This window comes from Brienomyrus brachyistius, chromosome 11 (genome assembly GCF_023856365.1).
Source record: "Brienomyrus brachyistius isolate T26 chromosome 11, BBRACH_0.4, whole genome shotgun sequence".
Lineage (NCBI taxonomy): Eukaryota > Metazoa > Chordata > Actinopteri > Osteoglossiformes > Mormyridae > Brienomyrus > Brienomyrus brachyistius.
The window spans coordinates 11,442,729-11,460,974 of record NC_064543.1 but is presented as its reverse complement, the minus strand read 5'-3'; positions in this window follow the sequence as shown (position 1 = coordinate 11,460,974).

The window sequence follows — 18,246 nt, the reverse complement described above, 5'->3', positions numbered from 1 at the left end:
GTTTAGTGCTGGCGTCCCTGCCCCCCCCGGCACCATTTCTAGCACAATCCATCGATAAACCAATCACACACACTCGATCGCGCTTTAAAGTTAATACGTCTGCTTCCTATCTGCTTGAATGTTTTTAGTTGTCTTCCCCATCTTTTCTTTTTTTCAAATAATCATTATTAGCTGCATTAATGGGAAAGCAGAGTGATGATTAAGCACCGGCGTTAACATTAGAAAGTGTAAATTTTATAATCTATGCGTCTGTGTAGGACATTTCCATTTCTAGGGGATTTGCATACAGAGCCCCTCCAGCGATAAATAATTTAATATCACGGCAAATCCTAGAGGAGACAAAGCAAAGCTGGGAACTTACGGGGGCCGCACTTAACTTTAATTACTCTTCTAAAATCAAATATTAGGCCCGAAGTCACATTTCTATAACTCCGTCTAAAATTAAATGTTCCCGTGGAGCGGAGCAGAGACAGTGATTGGAGGAGGAAAAAATAGAAGCTGATGCAGAGGAGGAGGGGGTAGGTGTGGGAGAAAGGGAGGAGGTGAAAGAGTGATGGAGAGGCAGAGGATGGGCAGAGAATTGGCCCATTGGCCAGGGTTCTGATGGGGTTCTGATTGATACGGTCTGTCTGCTCCAGAGCCCCTCTGCACTCCACTGTTCTCCTTCACCAGGGTCCCACTGGTAGGCAGGGCTATTTAATCTGGAGCCACTCATGCCACAAGACATTTAACCCAAGACCTACTTTGTTGCTGCACAAATTGGGCCATAGTCCAATGTTTTTTTTTTACTGGTCTCTGATGTGAATCTGTTCAACACCGCAAACCGCCTATATAGAAGCTCCAGTGAGTACAAGTCGAGGAGGAAGGACCTTCTCCACCTTGTGTACTGCACTCATATTCTGCTCAAGCTTTAGCTTAGTTTGCATACCCCCCCCCCCCCCACCCCCAAGAAAGATGCAAATAAAGACTAACTTAACGGCCACCATTTTTCAACCCACTCAGCACCATCTCCGTCACTCTCACTTGTCTGTCTCCTCCTGCACTACTCCTCCCGGCCACCTAATGACGCTGTGCTCATGAGCCAAAGCCCGACAGTGCGACCCCCCCCCCTTCATAGCAGCACCCTCCATGCCAAGCTCAGTCTTGCCTGCTCACACACTTGCCAGGTTTGCACGCAGTCGCTGGGAATTTATTCTAACGATTTTTCTAGCCGAGTAGCCACTCTCAGTCATATTTCCCATGATAATAAGTTATTTGGCTGGCATTCATAAAAACAAAAAATGGCACACCTTAGCAGTTGACTGACGATGTGCGGCGTCTTATTTGTGCATAAAAGGAGCGTCGTTTGTCAAAGGCTTTTTGGGGAAGTAATATACAGGGTCATGAAGAGCATGATACTTCTCACATAATATATACGAGCCCAAAGGGATCATTTTATCACCTAAAATCCATGAAGAACGGCATGAATGATTCATCATTATTAAACTCCATAACTAATATACAGATCTTCCCGCATTTGCTGTAATTACTGTTTTCTGGGTCTTTTTTCAAAGACGGGGGGAGGCCTTTTTCAAAGCTGCGAGTGTAACGCCGCCTGAAACGTAGCATTTACACCCAGATAGGCTCACGGTTACGCCGTGCGGCTAATCTTACATTAATTAAAAAGCTTTCAGACATTTACATATTAATCTAGACTCTGCACACAGGCTGCTGGAATGGGGAGAGCTTCAAATCAACTTTCAGAAAGGGGGGGGTGGAGAGTGCAGATAAGAGCAGGGAGGCGAGAGGCATGGAGGCATGGAGGGGCTACTCAAGGTAGACCTGTTATCAGGGAGGGGGGCATTTTCTAATGTAATCTGTGATTTCATTCAGCCAATTGTCTGAAAGGAGAAAAGCCATTTTGCATGGTATCACTTGGCACGGCCTACCTTGTCGAAACAGGAGGGCGGCGCTGGGAGATCAGGGGAATTTTTTTACGAGAGCTAAATGGGAGCGACAGAGAGAATGACCTTAATGCTGATGTTGCCGCATTGATCTTCCACCTGCCCCCCCCCCCCCCCCCCCCCCCCCCCCATTATTTTCGCAGTGTTATGAGACACGATCGCTCTCAGACTGAAACCTGAGCTTGCCCCTGGAATGTACTACCTCAGCGTGTGGTGGGACCCCCTTGCACACCCCCAATTCCTGACGATCACGTCCCAGGTGTGCGTCCTGTCACGATAAATGCTGTTTGCCACGCATTTCCACCGGAGCTCCTTCATGCTGCTCGGCATTGGGAATTGGGACCTCAGAGAGGGACAGAGGCAATATTATTAACATCCTTAGAGGCCACAAAGCCAACACGTTTTACGGGTCGAAACGCTGGCCCCTTCTGGACGTCTCCGGGTCATGCTCGGCGAGTCTTTCCTCGACAGAGGAGCATTGACGAAAACGTCAAACAAACACTGTGATGGTTTGACCCTTTGATGGGACTGATCGGTGCCCCACACAGGTGGGCTAAAGGTGGTAAATACCAGCCTCTCGGTGGGTCCCCTGTGACACGAAGCACCCCCCCCCCCACCAAGGACACGAAGGATTTCTGCGCTAAGCTACCCAGGTTGTCACCTTGGGTGGGGGCATTGGGAGATGGCAGAGAGCCTCAGGTCATGTGCAGGCGGCCCTCACTATCATTCCCACCAGATGGCTTTCTCCTTAAAGTGCCCAAGGCTTATTTTTGGCGGGCTGCTCTCTGGCAGGTCACAGATTAAGTACTATTAGGCATGCTTGAGGTCTACACACCCCCCCCCCACCCATTCTGCCAAGCCCACATCCACAAACAATGACACAACTCCCATTATTTTGCCGACGCCACAAAAAATGTTTCCACTTTCCTGGAGCTTATGTGTGACAGGCCCAGGGAGGAGACCCCGGAGTTGACTTTATTTTAAGAGTGAATCGAGCGCCATGATGACAAGACAGTACCCTTTTCATGCTACTGACCTCTGACGGGAGGCTACCATAGCGATTAAGGACCCGAAAAGTCATCAGTTCTTATCCTAGGAGCTCTGCTGTTGTACCCTTAAGGAAGGTGCTTATCCCAAATATTGCCGCAGAATAAATAAATCATAATGCATATATAGCTGTCCTTGCATTATGCTGCACATGCAACAAATCTTGAATTTTAAAGGCGACAGCGAGATTGCGTGAGAGTTGCACACCCTGTCAATGCTGCCGCGCCGACGGCTTGCGCAGCCCCGGACGGGAGGCTGACGGGCGGATTCTCGGCTCCGCCGCCGACTCCGCCGCTCCTGGTGTAAACACCGGCTCGGCGGAGTGCTCGCTTGTTTGTGGTTTATCGAAAGAACGGTGAGGGCGTTACCAGCGACCCGACGCCTAAATCGAGAGGCAGACACTTTCTCCCTTCCACCCGGCCGCGTCCAGCACCCAGCACATGGCGTACGCCAGCATTAAACCAACCCTGTGACAGCTACGGTGTAAAAGGGAAGGGGAGATGACAGGCGGAGATGCAGGATCCCGTGGAAGAGCCGAACGTGTGAAAATGGTAATGTCTCGGCCCGCCGTGACCACAGGCAGAGCCTTTAATAGCACTGTACACACTTATCTCTCCAATTGCCCTTATCCAGCTCTATTCTATGACCAGCGCTGTGGATGACCTCCAGCGAGGCCGGGACCCTCTTTCTGTCAACCCTTCTCTCGCTCTCTCTCTCTATTTTCCTCCCTTCTCTTTTCTTTCTTACCGAAAATGAATTAAAGACGTGTGACCTTGCTGTGGGCTTTGCAGGAAAATGAAGAACATCTTGTCACAAACTGAAGAGGCTATTTGAAACACGGTTTGTTCAATTTGAAAGGGCAGCGATCGAGGGGGAGATAACCGGGGGGTTGGGGGAGGTTGTGGCAGGGGGGGGTGGGGGGGTGGGGGTACTTTTTTTTTTTACTTCCAGGAGATGAAAATGAAAACACTCAGGTGAAGGAGGTGCAGGTGGAGTGGGATAGAGGACAAAGGGACCTCCCAACCTGGAGCAAGGAGGGGGTGGCTGGGAGCCCCTGTTACCTGGTAATGCTAATGGATATGCTAAGTAGGACCAGCCAGGTGCAGGAGTGTTACTCAGCACTGAGGTCTCGAGTCCTTTGTTTCACACAGACAAGGCTAGAGGCCTGTGATCTCAGAAACGAGCAACAGCAAACCGGTGGGGTCTGGCCCGGGTCCGAGGCAGGCGATGCACCTGACTTTTGTTTGGGTATCTGGGGGAGAGAAGGTAACTTCATCGAAGCACATGGGGGGGGGGGGTTGTCTCTGCTTTTTGGCCTAGCTGATGCAGTGAGCCGAATTAAGGTGTTTGGTGTAGCTTCCACCAAGGAAGCCTAACCTGGTGAGTGGGATGGCAGGGGTGGGTTCAAGGGATGGGGGGGTCACGGGGGGGATGGCAGGGTGTGCTCTTAGCAATCACATTGGGTAAAATTAGGACATCGAATCGCACGCAACCTCAGACATTTCAGCTAAACTGTCAGCACGCCATGGAAACAGGAGAGAGGCAAAGGGGTGGGGTGGTAGGGGGCTTTAAACAGGAGGGGCTCAGTTAGCAGCTAGAGAGAACCCCCCCCCCCCCCAAGAAAATTGCGAAAAGCACAGCACGGCAGATCTTGACGCACGAAGAGGTTTGGAAGGTATCGCATGTCGCTGCCGCTATTAGTGCCGGAATGCCGCATCCGGGGTCTGGCCACACCGCAACACTCCTTATATGGCAGAGGGAGCAGGGCTGGGGGGTTTGGGAGCGGCGTGGTGTGGGGGGGCACTTCGGTACACCGGCGTTTGAGAACAGCAGAGGTCAGGCCGGCTTCGGCGCCCAGGTGATGTCGGACCAATTAGCCTATAAGCTGCATGAGGGGAAGCAGCTCACTGGCACCGGGGCCCTGAACGGATTAAGATGGCCGACCGAGGCAGTGGAGATTAACCGACACGGCCTGAGGAGAAGGGCTAAGACAGTGGTTCTCAAACTCGGTCCTCAGGCCCCACTGCCCTGCTTGTCTTCCAGCTATCCCTGCCCTACACACTGCTGATTACCTGGATCAGGTGTGTTCAGTCAATCAGAAGCTGAAAGACAGCTGGGACTTGTGTGCGGGGCAGGGATAGCAGGAAAACAAGGAGGGCAGTAGGTACCGAGGACCGAGTCTGAGAACCACTGGACTAAGACAAGGCCCATCCTTTTAAGGTGACATAGGGGGGGACCTGAATGGAGACAGTCAAGCAGAAACCAAGAGCACCTGGCAAAAACCGCACGGGCAGAGCGAGCAGATACTCCAGCGGCCACAGAATGAGCTCAGCATTCCTCCACATCATTATGCTTTATCACTCTGCTTTTTTGCAGACCAGCCAATGTTTACTCATCTCTCTGTTCCTGAAGTGACCTGTAGGGGGAGCCGGTACAGGGGTGGGATTCACTACAACACTCATTTGAGTGGCGTTGCCCAGCCGCACAACCAGGTCCGGGTCCCACCCCAAAAGTGCCGATGGTATTTCGAAACCCTAGCCGGCTGCGCTCCTGAACACACTTTTGTGAAACGGTATGACTGAATCCCACCCTGAGCTACTGTTTGCTGCCCGGTGCTGGAGGGTGACAATAAATCATGGTGCTTTATGGTGTGTGACATCACATTTTAAAGGCTACATAAACTGTCACATAGAGAAAGCAATAAAGAGAAGCAGTTTTTCAATATGGTCCATCTCCGCCATCTTTTTCTACATTCTTTCACTTTCACTTTGCTTTTGAACCACCGCTAGGGGCAAAGACACTTCTAAAGGAACACAGTGACACCTGTGAGGAGTGTAAAGATTCAAAGATATTGCATGGACATTAAAAAAAAATAAACTCTAGAATATTTATATTCGTTCTGGGATTCAGAAGATATTTATGTGGGATAAAGAGACTGTACCAACATGGCGTACATGTTGCTGGGAGTTATAAGGAAGGGATGGAAGTGAGGGGCCCTCAGAGGTCGGTGGGAGATGTAAGGGAGCAACCAGAGCCTTCAGGTAAGGCATAGGAGCTGCTGAGCACACGCTAAGGCAGAGGAGCTGCTGAGCACACGCTAAGGCAGAGGAGCTGCGGAGCACACGCTAAGGCAGAGGAGCTGCTGAGCACACGCTAAGGCAGAGGAGCTGCTGAGCACACGCTAAGGCAGAGGAGCTGCGGAGCACACGCTAAGCATGGAGTATAAAAAAGCAGAATGTTCTGTAACCTGCGAGGAGCAGGAGAAGGCAGAAGAGTGGGCAGGAGAGAGGCTGGTCATGTCTGGAGAACGGAACGGACCAATTTCAGAGATGGGAGCAGTCTGGGGATCTATTACTGACCAATCAGATGGGACATGGAGAGCACGCTCTGATCATCCTGTCAGAAGGGACATATTTTATAGTGAAACACGGTAAAATTACATGATTTCCACATGAACATGAATCTTTAGAAGCCTTAATTGTAATATAAAGAAATGGTTCCTATCTTACACATATGCAGCCAGACCCCTGTGTCGCAAACTTAGTAACATGGAAACAGTTCTGTTCTCCTTTCTACGAACTCTGCTGCCTTTGTAATAAGTATATGCAAAACTCCAGTAGAACATTAAAAAAAGCAGACATGTGAGCAGACATCCAGCCCCGTGCTCAGCCGACATGAAAAACGCTACCAGCATCGAGTTCAATAAGAAGCGGCCCTTTCAAATCGCTTTGGTGTCCCACCAAATTACCATATGAGAGCTTATTTACGGCTCTACAAAATTTCTATGTGTTTCTATGAAAGTTACGTCCGTCCCTATGATGGGTGCAAAATAAAAAGGCTGCCTTACTTGTTGCGTGCAATTAGGCCCAAACAAAAGACATCAGAGGCACTTTAACATTTCACAGGGCTGTAATTATTCCTTAAGCGTTAGAAACTGCCGTCCCCTAGGAACCAATTACTGAAAAGCGCTCATCACACGCGAGATATATACAAACAAATCCTTCAAGCACAAAGTAAATGTTTAAACATTAAAAGGGACGAGTACGGGGAGCCATACCAATCAGTTTGGTACAGTTAATTACCAATAAGAACGGCATCCCCCGTCTCGTTAGATGATTATGACACCAAATCACACCTCAAAGGAGGAGCCCGTGGCTGCCTATACCAACAAATCGAGCCATCAATGGTAAGGCGCTGGATGAAGACAACGCGGTGGGGTTCTGTGTGGCCACTCTCACGGCTGGATTGGCAGACTGGTACCCAGAGAAACTGGCCCAGCGACTCCCCAATACTTCCGGATATATGAAACGGGAGCTTGACACGTTCTAACGTCGATCGACTTGATCGAGCACAGACGCACTGGCAGCTCCCAACCACACGAGAGCGCCGCTTTCCCTGCCCTTGAGTGACCGGAAGCATCCTGCCCTCAAAACCCCGCCTGACTTAGCAGCGCTTTCCTGACACAGTCGGCCAAACGGGCTGCTTAAGAAATCGTTACCTGACGTTTGAGGGATCTCTTCAAGCATCGATCAGCATTAATGTCTGGGGGGGGGGGGGGAGTTGCTGCGTGACACTGCCTGGGGCAGCACGCCCACGCCGGACAGCTGTCACTGGAGAATCGCAGCACAAGGTCACGTTTTTGTCACCTCGTTTGTAAACGAGCTTCACGTGAGGCGGGGAAGACCATTTGGCATGGAGATGGGGACTTTAATTGGGTGAGGGAGCAGAGATGGGCGAAACATAAACGATAGAAAACAAAACAGGGGTGAGGACGTGGAATGGACTAGAAAGGCACTTAACTGCAGATTAGACCATCGGGGATGTTCTTCAGGGCCTGAGAGGGGAAACCAGAAGCCAGTTGTAATAAGGCACAGGTGAAATGAATTAATGTGCTCATCAGCTGAGTTCGCTCTGCCCAGGAATGTCCACGCCCCTCCCACACAGCGTTACCCGGCGACACAGCCTCCTCTCCGGCAGCTAATGTGCTGCCAGCGGTGTTCAGCTGACACCGGGCCCGTCGGCAGGGCACGCTCTTCAAAAGCAAGTGCCGTTTCGGCTGAGGACGGGAGAGAAATTAATTTCTGAAACGGCAGCACAAAAGACGGTGCCTGATTGGTTTTATGCTCGGTTTACATCGTTTAAATAAACAGATCTAATTGCTGCCAGCGGCCTTCACGGGCTCAATACAGAGGAGACGCCTCCACAACCCCCTGCCATAATTCCTGGCGGTATTCCTGGCAAAAATCCACATGGCACTGGCCCGCGTCCTCTCCATACCCATTCAGGGGGAATAATATAGGAACTCAATAACCGCAACGTCAAATTGGTTTCAACATGTGTCTGAATGAGCGAGAGAAACAAAGCTGTATAAATCCTATTTGGTTTAGCGGCAGGCCGTATGGAAACGTAGCAGCGAGCGCTAATACAGCTAATAGGATGTTCCACTCCGAATGGAAGCCCATGTTAATGCTGAGATTTTCATTCATGCTGGAAATTGTAGTTTTAAATGACAGTTTAATGCTTCAGATTTTTAATAATAATAATAAAAAAAAGACCCTCGAAAAAGCTTTGCAGCAATACGGAAAATTGCCACAACCCCCAAACTGAGCCTTGGCTTCATATTGTCAGCCAATTACTATGCAATCTCTTTCTTATGACTGAATAGCTCACTGTTAGCAAATAATGAAAAGGCAATTATGGCAAAGCTGTGTTCATATTACCCTCTTCATTTTATGCGTGCTGTAATTATTGTCAATCCTAGAGGCTTACTCTACCATGGAAGAGGCACCGGGGGAAGGAAACGCAGTGTGCCAGCATATAGAAAATTGCAAATGTCACAGCTACCTTTTTTTATCAGTACGGCTAGACCTTTCCACACGAAACACACACGCATGTGCACACAAGCTGGAAACCGTATGTGTGTTTTGCAAATGCCTTTTCCAGAGCTGTTTCAAGCGAGCCAGGGTGAACCACCAGCGACTGCAGACACATCATATACTGCTTTTGTTCTGTTTTTTTATTTTTTATTTTTTTTTTACACAAGTCGTTGATTCCCCGAAGACCTGTTTCCTCCCCCCTTTTTTTCCACCAGTGCCTGTCTAGAGACAAAGTGGAGGCAATGGGCCTCTTGACACCGCTCTCATTAACTGTCTCCATGCTGTTCGGTAATAGGGGGGTAGCGTCTAAACGATCCACTTTACCGGTTTTGATCTGCTGTGGACACCCTTTCCGGGGGATTAAAACCAGGAAGGGGGGGGGGTGTACAGGACGTGTGACACAAACGAGGAGAGGCTGGCAGTGTTATTATTTTAATGGCTGCCTATGACCTTTGACTATTAAAAAAAAATGCTCGAAAGAATGGTCTCTGGCCGGTTCCGGATACACCGAGCACCCATCACGGAATGGTGGAGCCCATGCATGTAGAGCAGGAGCGACTCAAGCCGGCATGACAGAGAAACCAAAAGAAAAGATGGTAGGAGAAGGAAAAGGGGAATCTTTTGTCAATACAACAGCGCACATTGGTGACAAATCAAAGGGAGGCGACAGTGTCGTGATTTTACTACACCTAGACAGGCAGGAGGAGGAATTACAGACACGATTTTGACAAGCGGGGAATCAAGGTCAGGCTGAAAGACCCTAAACTGCGCTGTTTAAAAGGCGCGCCGATCCCGCGCGCGCGATTCATAATCACTCCGGGAAAGTTTCTCAGAAGCCAGCCGCCTCGCGCGCGCTAAGCGGCGCCCTTGAAAGGGGCGCGGGAGGCGGAGTGGGTTTTTATGGGAGACGCGCGGCATGCGCGGCGCGCGCGAGAGCGCCGAGAGTCTGCTTTTCAAATCGGTACTGAAGGCTGTCACAGTCACATCCGCCTCCTGTTGTAATAACATCGCCAGCAGGTCGACCACAAAAGGAATCGCGGGCGAAATCAAATCCGGGATCCGAGGGGGGGAAGGAGGAGCTGGAAAAAAAACGCCGCTTTCAACTTTCAAAACTCTTTAAGTTCTGAGAGTAGACGCGTTTCGCGGAACGACTCGCTCGCTTCCCGGCTTTCGTTTTACTCGCTTATTTTTTTATTTATTTGCCCATGAAATGGAAAACAATATATTCATTACAGTTCAGCCGACTGCCTTTCCCTTTGTTGTCATTGTTGTTGTTATTTTATTTTTTTTATTTGTCAGACAGAAGCGACTGACACTCGACGTTTCCCCTGAAGTCCCCGTCCTTTATTCCCCGGACCATGTGGCAATTAGGTGTGGTGATTTCAGCAGCAGCCAGCCAAACCAAGTGAACTCGACAGTCAGCGCACTGCAGGACCAAAACAGTTCCTTTCTTAGACCATATCGCGGCCCCCCTTTGTTAAATCTGAAAAGGGAACGGTGATAAGGAGCCAATGAATCGTCCTCCATAAGATAGCAGCAAATTAAATCTTGGGGAAACTCTGACTTTTTTCCCTCCCCTTTATTTTTCGTTTTTTATTAGCTATGACTGATAGAAATACAGAAACAAATCTTTAATAAAAATGTGCAAAACATTTGGAAACATGACAGCAAGGGAGGGTCATCTTCTGTGCTTCCGGAGGCTTCTGTGTGTGTCTGTCTATCTATCACAAGTACACTGATCTTCTGAAAAAAGCACCTGGATCCCGTCATCGCCGTGACACCTTCAAGCAAGCGTTCTCCGTATTAAGCAAAGCATGACCGATTCTGTTAGAAGTGCTTCGTGCTACTGTAGGACCCACCCTCTTCTTCATGCCCCCGTGTGTCTGAGTGTAGCCCACAAGTCTCAGCGACGGAGATGAAACAAACCGCCCTCAGATAAACTGTCTGGCTCATGGGTCCTTATTCTCAGCAATGGCACCTGGCGTGACGCTGTCATCAAGCTATGAATAAAATACAATTACTGATCATGTTAAGTAGGGTATAAATGACTGCTTTAATATCCTGGAAGATAATAAAGAAATATGCATCATACTGTATGATGGAAAAAAAAAACGGCTTTGGCTGTCGGGACCATCTTCCAGTTGTTTGCTTTGATTAGGTGCCAGGACTCGGATATCCTGACCCGTTTGAAGTCACGTCGAGCCGTGTGAATTAAAACGATGTGGCGTGTCCCATGGCGACCCAAGTGTAGAGGCCCTCCAGCTCTCAGCGCCGGAAACGCGGCCCTTCTGTTCATCCTGGGGCCGTTACACCACTTATAGGAACGGTACAAATTGCATGGGGAAATGTCACTGGCCTAATGAAAAGGGAGATGCAGGTTGAATGAATCTGCCTTGAAATGCTCTTAAAAAGATCTGAAAGGCTGAGGCCGCATCTGTGGAACTGATACAGTCTCAGGTGGATAAAGCGGAGCCCCTCCCCCCCATGTTAAACCATAGCCCGCAAACCCGGGTCTTGCGTTCAACCGGCAACACTACCAAAACAATATCCCATCCGCGCACGTTTCCTCTATTTCCGAGGCCCTGTTTATTTTCAGAGCTGGCCTCGACCGCGTCGGGAAGTGAGTAGATCCTGTTTTGCTTGGAACACCAAACCTCACCATGCGGGCCTTCCGGTTCGATCGGAGAAAAAAGGAAAGGAAATAAACAGGCCGCGTGCGTGGCGGCAAAGTCTGTGGCCGTGTCACCGGGCAGCAGCCTCTCCCAGCGGCATGCTAATGTGCTCAGCGCCGCAGTAACTCCCGCTCCGGAATGCCTACGGGACGTCCGGGCGCTTCCAAGAACAACACGGCGTGACGCTCCGAGCCACGGGAAACTTTCCCGCCGCCTTTTTAGATCTGTAATAGCAGCTAATCGTGGGTCCGCGGGCAGAGAGGAAGGTAAGAGGAAACACAGTGCTTTAAACCTGAGATAGAGAAAGCAGCTCACCTCTCACGGGAATCCATAAATTTCCCACCGGGGGCAAGTCCAGACGGGCACGAGAGTCGTGCAGTGTGCGTTCTGGATAAGCTGACTGATGCGCATTACATGGGCTCTTTGTAGCGTTGTCTCCCCCGCCTCGTAATTAACCTCATATATTTACAAACACTGAGCACCCAGAAGCACAGTCAGACATAACAGATCAGAATGGGACGCTAAATACCAAACCCCCACCACCACCGCCACCATACCATGCCGCTCAGGGGGACTCTTTTCTCGCTAACGACTCGGACTTAATTGGCTTCGTAATCCCCGGGGGGGGGGGGGGGGGGGGGTGCTGGACTTGCACGTCTAACCCACGTATGCTATGTTTTCCAAAGAAAACTGGCAGAATTACAGAGGCATCATCGAGGTCTCGCCAGGCGTGCGGAAATAAACAGGATCACGCATCTCGCCCCATTTCTGGGAGGGGGGGGGGGGGTACCCAAAGGGCTACTACAGTGGATCCATCATCCGCCACCCCTATGCCCCCACTGTTGTTGTCCCTTTTTCGGCAAGGAGTGAAGAAAATTTAGTGGGAACTTTTTTTACAATGCGGGGATTTTAAATATGGCAAAAACCAAGGAGCAGGATCAGTTATGTTCCTGGCTGTCGCCCTCTGCATTTTCACATCTGTTTTAAAATCTGTGAAAAACTGATAACGGACACATAGATGGGGGGGTGGGTGTGGAGAGTGCTTAAAGTGGCATCACCTGTCATGCGGCTTGAGACGGTAGCATCGCCACGTCTGTCTAATTATACTAGGGGACCCATAATGCTCTCTGGGTTCTGGCTTGCCCGCTCGTTAGCTTGCCGGCTTCATTTATCCTTTAATTAGTCCCTGGAACTGTGGACTGCCGTGCATAGCAAATCCCCTCTCATGCAATCACAACTGTTTCCACATTAAGGAGCAGGGAAAAATTAGTCCCCTAATACGTCAATTTGTGCCTCACGCACCAACTCACACACTACCCGGAGTCGTGGCTCTGAGAGACCCGGTGACCCTCCAACTATGGCGGTGGGGGTGGTGGGGGGTTGGTTTGCGATTACAACGTTGACTGCTGCTGACGCTTGGCGGATGGACCAGCAGACGCCACTTGTCCATCTGCAGTGAGAGGCAGGTGGTGCATTGCGGGGCCGGGGGGGTGGGCCTGAGCCAGGAGCAGCCCTGCGTCAGGTTTCTGGATTCCCGCACACTCATGCGGATTGCAATCCTTAGACATCTCTGCCCTGTAGTGTCACAATCCCCACATAGCATCTGTGATGCTTCCTCATGCCATCATCATCATTGTCATCACTGCCTTATTTATAAAATACTTATTAGTTACCTTCGCTGCTAAACCAGCAGGTTTAGTCTGCACTTTACCAAGCTATGGCTTAAGTTTAGGAATTTTAAGGTGATCTTTGTTTACCATGCAACAAAATGGAAAAAAATGCCAGCTGGACAGCAGATACTGGCCTTCATAAATTCACCTTTAAATTTCCTAATAAACTGAGTAAGGAACAGGGAATCAAAGCACTTCCTAGCTGCCTGTATCAAATCCCAGGAACACGTTAAAGTTTTAGGCTTTAACGTGAACCAGCAGTCTTCTGACTGTACCAGCTGTGGGTGCCCTCCAGATGTGAAGCTAATCTCAGAAGATCTGACTGCTGATAATTTCTGACAGGCTCCTCTCTGACATCATCATAAGGAGGCAGCAGACCAGAGGGTCCTGTGATGGACAGGTGACACCTATTAAACGATCTCAGGCTTGGCCTCCAAAGCAGCTATTCACCCAGCAGTCAAACCATTAACTGGCCTATCAGTAAGTTACCAACACACCTGTGTGTGCTCTTTGTTCTTAAATAATGCAGGGGGATTTCAGAAAGCTCACCTCCAGACCTGGTCTAACACCTGGTTTTGCACGGGGTTCTGCATTTGAGAATGTACAGTTTCACCTGGACGTGGTAGGTATACAAGGTCTTCGTAGGTCGTGTGTGGTTCGTTTTCAATGTCTTTGAACACACACTTTCACCTTGAACTTGTTATAAACACAATAGGTCCAGATCACTTCTTGAGACTCTTGTGAACCCATCTGACCACGGGGAGCCTCTTCTGTTTGCCTTCTTAAGGCCCTGCTTGCAAGCCGAAGCAGCGTGGGCCTCCATATTTACTTTGCAATCAGACCTAAGCCACAGACTGCTGGCCAGTGCTCTGGCTCTGGAGGGTTCGTTTCTTCCCCCCGTCTCCTGGCTCAATCAGGGACTCCAGGCCCCCACTCCCCCCAGTCTGCACACTCAGACTCTGCTCAAGGCAGTGAAAATAACATCCGCCAGTACGAACCATAATCTGGACGCGCGAGGTACTTGAATGCCTCTGTGCTTCACCTGAGCTCTGACAGCCTCTCTAGTTCAGTGGGGTCTCTGTACTGAGGCAGATCGCTGGGAAAAAATAGCCGGGAAACATGCAAACGCCACCGTCCTCCAAGGCTGTGAGTAAAGATGCATGACGGGGATGAGTTCGGCACATCACAGTGCAGTGCTGGTCCGTGTAGTCCTCAGCGTATCGGTCTGGACAGGAGGCCATCTTTGACAGTTAAAGAACCACACCACAACTTTGTAAACCCTGAGCTTCCATCATTTCGTGGAGAACTGATGGCATTCGTTGTCACACACTTTTAGGGGATGTCAACAAACTATTCAAGCCATCATTGTTTCTACGCAGATCCTTTTTTAATCATATCACTGTCACTCCCATGCATCGGCTGCGTTATGGTCACACCGAAGATAATACTGGAGCTAGGTGGTGATTTCCTAGTATGGCTTTGTTAGTTAATACTCTTCGGCGCTGAAACAAGGAGCTAGCTTTTGAGACGCTCCCCTAAGCTGCTAAGGTGTCTTTGCAAATGCATTTTAATGTTAGCACATTAGCTTCACGGGTGAACAAACGGTCCGCTGTTGTAATTCTTTAAATTCTAGCAACAGACACAAGGCTTCCACCCTGCTCTGCTCCCATCTGACCCAGCTGCGCTCACATCTAAACTGTTCAAGGTGCTGAGCAGGAGGCCTGGAACTCGCTAACGTAGCACGCTAGCACATGTCCATTAGCGACACAAAAGCCGTCATCTTTCACTCAAAATCCTTCGGTGTGAGCCTCTCCTCATCATCACCAGCATCTCCAGGCCGCAGCTTGATGGATCCCAGAGACTCGCCGTTTACGGGCCGGGTGGAGGGGGTGACGCTAGGAATGCTCTGTAAACGAATCCCGGTTGTAAAGCAGTCTCGTTAGCGCACCGTTGACCCCCCCAAGGACTTGATCCTGTTGGGGGACCTCTGACCCTGAGGAGCCCAGGCCCCCGAAGGGGATCGGCTTTCTCCGTGGGACCCCTTTTCTTCCAGTCCGGGCCCCGAGAGAAAAAGCCGAAGGCCACTGAGGATCGGCGTTTAATTTATGACCCCTGAGCAGATTTAGCGAAGGTGCTTAGATTTACAGCTGCAGCAAAGGCTACTTATCGTCCCCGTGTGGACAAAGTAAGCAGCCGAGGAAGCGGACAGATGATACGAGGCCGTAAAACAGTATGAGCTCAGACAACGGTAACAAACGTGGCGTAACGCCAAATAGATGTTGGTCGCATCTGACGGCAACAAGACAAACAGCCTGTGGAAACACAATGAATCATGGGTTAGGAACAGGCCAGAGAATTTAGACTAATATGTCGCATTTCAAATCAACATTCAAATATAAACATTGGAGCAAATGGTCAAATGCTGATTTAGTCTTAAAAATCCCTGATTACCTGGTTAGCTGCCTGGAACAAAAAAATCATGTTAGTTAGAAATAAATATTTTTTATTTAGTACAATAGGCATATAAAAGTTAATGAAGCAGAGTGCACAGCTGATTTTAATGAAGAGCAGGGGAATGCAGGGGAGCGTGAGTAACATTGCCAACTGGTGTCCCCTAGGATAGTCCCCTTTGCGTTTGCGTGGTGGCAGCCTGGCTATCTCTCGCCTGACAGTCAGGCCCCACCAAATACCAAGCAGCCTAAGTTGTATATCAAACACTGAAGCAGGGTCCTAATCCTATTTGCATTCATATTAGCTGCTGGGCTAAGATTTGCCTATTTGCACGCTTCTGAGTGTTGAATAAGCACGAGCCAGATACCAGGCACTTTCACGAGTGCCCCATCTTTAAACCCAATTTCCCTCAAATATGCCTCCGTTCAGCAGGTAGAAAGGTATCAGTCGCGAGAGGGAGGAGCTCATTCTAAAGCTTTACAGATCAGTAAATGTGTCCGCACTGTGACAGGTAATGGAGACTATCATAAACACACCATCTGAGAATTAGATTCTCATGCCAGCTCCCGGGTCGAGCTCCAAAGGTGGGGGTCGAGTGGGGTGAGTGGGGTGTGGGGGGGTGGTGGATTAAACTCGCCGGGGCCCGCTGTGTAAATCTTTCCCCTTAAACAGCGGTGCGCCTGTGGTGCGTGTGCACTCAGCTGGAGCCGAGGAAAGGTGCCCAACCCTTTTGCACATTAATAAACCTGGAGGACGTTTATTAAACAGAGAGGAAGACAGATATGGTATTTACATTCACGGCGCCAGAGGAAATCAAATTTCACAAGAGGGATGGACTCTTATCTGCCATATTACACAAGCTTATCCTTCACAACATTATTAGCCAAAGATAATAACATTACGAATGTGACTACAGCTACTATAACTGCTCTATAATAATAATAATAATAATAATAATAATAATAATAATGTACAATTGCAATGATGATAAAACTGCAATTCTAGTGTTTATTTGCTATGGCAATAGACGAGGTATAAATCATAAACAATAAAGACGTTATAAAGACTATAAAATCCTAAAGACATCTTTATGTAGAATTATGGCACCAATAGCTTCTTCTGCATATCAGAAAATCCCCGATTGGGCAGGGAGGGCCCACAGGCACGGGGCAGATGGTGAATCCCAGTGTCACCAGTGTGTGGTTATAACTCTGCTGGGAGAAGTCCCAGCCTTACCAGTATAATGCAAATAAATGCAGTTAAAATGTGTCAAAGCCAGTGTTTGCTTATACATATTTAATGTGCGGCAGGGAAAAACAGTGCTCGAAAAAGCGGGGATAAAAAAGGTTAGAAAAAGTCGAGCTGAGAGGCGAAACAATGCGGGAGTTTCTCGACAGTGCGGGTCGCGTGTGAAGAGTCGGGGGTCACGCTAAAATTGTCCATCAGCCAGACAAGCAGAACTGATTTGGATGCTAAATAATGGTTTAGATATTCAAAATTCTATATATATATGCGAAAAGCTTGAGTGAACACTGGATCTTCCCATCAGAGAGCTATTCTCCTCATAGCTCCTTTGTGCACTTGTAGTGAGATGCCTCTGAATTTTGGATTTGACGGGGTTTGGTGGGGGGTGGGGGGGGGGGGGTGAGGGGAGGTGGGTGGCAGTTGTAAGGTGTGGTGGGTCCGAGCATGCACAAAGCATCTTTTGAGAGCAGCTGGAGTGAAACTTGTGTGTGCATGTGTGTGTGAGTGTTTCTGTCTCGTTTTATATGGCTGGTATAAGAAAAAAATGTTTGTGCTTAGATTTGAATCTTTGTTTGGTGAATGTCTTGCCATTGATTTCTTCAAGGCGAAACAGCACCGACGCGCCTCACTAGAGGAAGCGGGCCTGTAACAGGGGGGGGGGGGGGATAATGCAAACTGCAAGCTGTACAGAAATAATGCAGACTGGTAAGAAATGTCAGCGATAGGAAGTGTGTGCCTAAAAAAACACCATTAAAACAAAAAATATATTTTGTCAAAAAACAATGTTTTATCAGCGTTACTTTTGCACAGGAAGCTGTTGGGTTCTAAATAAATAATATATTATAAATAATAAATACTGAATTGTAATACATTATATACAATGTTTCACTGTGGTTCTAACAGATGCTACTTTGTACTGCAGTTAATATTAATAATAATAATATTTAATTCCATTATTACTTAATTAGAAACACAGTGTAAGTTATTGTTTTATATGTATTTTTTATTGAAAAATTCTTTATTCACACCATTTTTCTGCACATCAGTTTGACTAAAATATTGTGAAGCAAAGACTAGAAACTGTGCAGCTCCTTTACTTGCTAATGGCGCCCTTTACGCAACGATGTCACAAGAAGATCCTGGAGACAAAACGAAATGCCGCAGGAAATCTGGTAAAATAAAGGAGCATTAAGGCTTCGTGTATAAATGGAGACCACGTTTCGTTGGGCTGCCCTCCACTTCTCCTGGGGTGTCTGTAGGGATGCAGAGATTCCGATGACATCCCTCCACCGTGATTTAACCCCTGGGCCCAGAAGGGGTCACACATCCATCCAGAGCAAAA